Source organism: Triticum dicoccoides, chromosome 3B, assembly GCF_002162155.2.
Source record: "Triticum dicoccoides isolate Atlit2015 ecotype Zavitan chromosome 3B, WEW_v2.0, whole genome shotgun sequence".
Classification (NCBI taxonomy): domain Eukaryota; kingdom Viridiplantae; phylum Streptophyta; class Magnoliopsida; order Poales; family Poaceae; genus Triticum; species Triticum dicoccoides.
Genome location: NC_041385.1, coordinates 110,582,690 through 110,586,884, shown reverse-complemented (window position 1 = coordinate 110,586,884; position 4,195 = coordinate 110,582,690).

Genomic DNA, 4,195 nt, shown 5'->3' with positions numbered 1-4,195 from the left:
TATGGGTAATCCCCCCGTGCCATCAGTCGTGGCGCTTGGGAAGTAAGCGATTCTCAACAGGCTAGTGGGGAGGCGCACCGCTTTCGTCGCCTATATAAAGGGATAAGAGTTCCCCATTCTAACCCATGCCTTCTTCCTCCTCTGCCCACTCTTGCCTCCTCGAGCTCCAACGCCCTAGTCCATGTATTCTCCGCACAGCTAAACATGTCCGGAGCAGGAGGCAAATGGGTGGCTTCCACCGTGAAGGAGAAGAACATCGCAAGTCTTCGGGCGGCCGGATACTTCGCCGCAGACATAGCGCACCGGCTACCAGACGGCAGGCAGGTCATTCCAACTCCAGGACCCCACGAGAGGGTTGTGTTGCTTGTCCACTTTGTCCGTGGACTGGGGTTTCCACTACACCCCTTCGTCCGCGGGCTCATGTTCTACTACGGGCTAGATTTCCATGATCTAGCCCCAAACTTCGTCCTCAACATCTCAGCGTTCATCGTCGTATGCGAGGCTTTCCTCTGCATCAAGCCTCATTTCGGCTTATGGCTGCAAACCTTCTGCGTGAAGCCAAAGACCGTGAGCGGCCAACAAGCAGAGTGCAGAGGAGCCATGGTGGGCAAAATGCCTAACGTCACCTGGCTTGACGGCTCCTTTGCGGGAACCGTGAAGGCGTTGCAGTCAGGGTGGTTCTACATCATCGAGCCGCGCGACGCCAACTGGGTGGCGGCCCCCCGAGTTCTGATCTGGAACCCCCATGCGGCTCACCTCCTGGGAACAGAAGGGCCTGTTATGGGGAGAATCTACAGAGCTGACCGGACTCATAAACTGCATCAAGGGCATGAAAGACAAGGACATCAAGCTTGTCAACGTGATCTAGGTCATGCTCGTTCGCCGGATTCTGCCGTGCCAAAGGCGGGCATTTAATCTATGAGAGTTCGTCCCAGCCGAACACCACACGCTCCAGAGGCTCTACGGCATGAAGCACAAAAACGCGTGGAAGGTGTTGTTCAAGGCCTCCGAAGTACCTCCTCTCATATCCGAGGACCGTGGGCTCCACGCCACACGGCACCCTATCTAGGTGAGTTCTCAGGCTGCCACCGGGTTTGGTTCTTCCCAATATATTCATGGGGAATTCCTAAGTGATTGTGTATATTTGTTCAGGAGTATGTGCAGACAACGGAGCATATAGACTATCCGGCTCCTCTGCCGGAAAGCCCAGCTACTGATCTCCTGATGAAGATGATGGTACCGACGCCATACAAGGGGCCGGAGAAGAAGGCCGATAAGAAGGCCCCAGGGACCCGAAAGGGTCTCCGGCGTAAGGCTGCGCCAGAAGCCTCGTCCGAAGAGGACGAGGAAGACTCCTCCACCGAAGGGGAAGAAGGAGAAGAAGAGGAGGCCGCCCCATCCGGAAAGGATGGGGGGCCTAAGACGGTGGACCAGGGGGCCAGGAGAGGCTCCCGGTGCAAGGCAGTCATACTCTTGTCATTCGATGACGACGAGGCAGATTCCTCCCGCGGAGGCGGGGAGGAACAAGAAGAAACTCCACCTCCCCGCATTGGGGGGGGGGGGGCAAGAGGAAGGCCGCCCCGGTGGGAGAGACTGGGACGTCCAAGAAGGGAAAGGTGTCCCTTCCGGACTACTCCGCCACCGCCGCCGATAGCGAGGAAGGGCGGCTGCCCAGGAAGAAGCCCCTAGTGCGATCGTAAGTATCCGCACTCCATCGTAATTTTGCTTCATAGTTTTGTTATAACGCCGAACTTGTATGCAGTCCAGCCAGGTCCCATCCCGGGGTGTCGTCTTCGGACGGGTCCTTGAGTGAGTCAGCAATGAACTCACTCCCGACGGCCACTTCTCCTCGGCCTGCGGATGACACGGAGGTGTTGTCCCAAAGGCTCCCCGAGTGGGGGGAGGTGGATCTGGAGGCGCCCCAAGGCGGCATTCCAAGCGTCGAACACACGGGGTTCAAGATCCCCGCGGATCGTGTCGATGAGAGCCGCGGTAAGCCGGTCTCTGAAGCAAACACTGTCCTGGAGCCTTCAGTGGTTCCGGATTCAGGCGGGCAGCCGCTCGTTGGGGAGGGAGGGTCGTCTGTATCGAGGACTTCTGTTGTGCCCGGGGCACCGGATTGTCTACAGGAAGCGCTTTGTGGCGCTTCCATAGATGAAGAGCACCGTACTCTCATGAGTGCGATGATTCAGAAGGTTTCGTCCGCCAAGAGCGGACTAACCGAAGCCTGCACCAGCCTCCGAACAGGCTTTGAGGTGAGTAGTGAAAATGTGTGAAATTACCACCCGATAGGTAGTACCCCCTGATACTCTGTTTGGTGTTCGGAAGGAAAAACCAAACGGAGGGTCAATTATAATCCACAGGAGCTTAACAATAAGTTCGAATTTGAATAAGCAGGCTGTGCTGCTGGCCGTTGCTGCCCGTACGACTGAAATCGCTGGCCTAAAGCAGGACTTGGAGCAGGTACAGGGAAAGCTCGGCCTTACGAGGAGGCAGCTCGAGGAGAGCAAAGGTGAATGATTCCCCTCTCTCATATAGCAAAGTATAGAAAAAAATTGGTTATTCTAATGACGAGGCGTCGTGATTTGGTAACAGAGGCCACCACCGAAGTGGCATCTCTTAAGAAAGTGCTGTCCGAGGGGGAGCACAAGGCGACATTGGAATGCAGGGAGCACAAAAAACAAGAAGCCCGAGTGGGCGAAGTGCAAGAAGAGCTCCAGGAGCTCGGTAAGAAGTTCGAGTCCGTGGAGCAGGAGCTGAAAGCAAAAGAGGCCGAGCTTGCGAAGGCCCTTACAAGTATAAAAGACGCCAAGGCTGAAGCCGAGAGGGCACAACAGGAATTCGAGGAGGCCAAAAAGATAACGGCGGGTAAGAAATTCTGTTACTTACCCGAGTCCAAAGCTCTCTAGGGGCATTCGCAGATCTGCCACGCAGTGTATCAGATGCCGCGGAGTTCTACCGTGCGCAGAGGGGAGCTCAACGGAGAAGCTGTTCTGGTCCCAGTATGCTGGGGCCGAACATTCAACGCCTCTGAGTGACCAACTGAAGCAGTTGGTCGAACTCCACAAGGCGGCCGAAGTGGCTATGAAGGATTTCATAATCCGGATATGGCCTGGTGAGCCCTTGCCCACCAGCTACTTCAGCCTGATCAAGCGGATGGTGAATGCCTGTCCGCGACTGGAGGTCATCAAGCGATCCGTTTGCATTGAGGGTGCCCGCCGGGCCCTTCCCATGCGAAGGTGCATTGGGGCAAGCTGGATGCGAAGAAGCTGGTGAAGGACGGGCCGCCAGAGGGCAAGCCGCATCACGTTCCCGAGAAGTATTATGATGGCGTTATGAAGGGTGCTTGCCTCGTGGCCGATGAATGTACCAAAGACATAATTTTTGAATGAATTCACCTCTGTCATGTTTGTAATTTAAAGACGAAGTTACTTGCGCTATGTAGCACTTTTGTTATTTAAAATATTACCTTCTGTGCGGCTGTTTATCAAATTCTGAAAGTAGGCCAGTCGTCGGCTTCCGCCCCCGTGTAACTAGTACTGGGGTGTTCGTGGAAAACCCGGACACTCTTTATCCAAATGTTTGGTCCCTTAAGGAGGTGTCCAGCGCAGCGAACAAGGCAAACGGACTATGCGGCTTTATAACCTTCACTTAGCCATAGAAGTCTACAATTTTAAATTTCGGCGAAGCCCCTAGAATCTGGAAGGCCGAATTGGGGCGCTATATACGCCTAGATCGCACGAAGCCGAATTATCGCCTAAAGCCAAAAAAATCTTTAAGGATTTTAAGACCTCTCGAACAGCGACGAGCTCTCGCCACATCACGCCGGTCAGTTTTCGACTTTCTCTACTATTGGGGATATAACTACTGAGTGTAAACCGCCCAGGAGGGGCCGGTTCACCCTCAACTATATTGAAGCCCACGAAGACTCAGAAGATGGCGCTTTACTATAAAGCTTAGATGCCCGGAGCCCAAAGGCGGATTAGGGCCCATAGTGGTAAACCGCCATAGTCATGTAACTTGTATTGTAAGATAAGGAAAGGAGAGACCGAGCCGGACACTTGTATGAGTCGGCCTCGAGACTCTGTAAACCGGCCGGGCGTCAACCCGTGTATATAAGGGGACGACCCGGCGGCGGTTCAGGGACAAGAAACAACAACTCGATAGCCAGGCATAGGTTGTTTAGCTCCCTGGT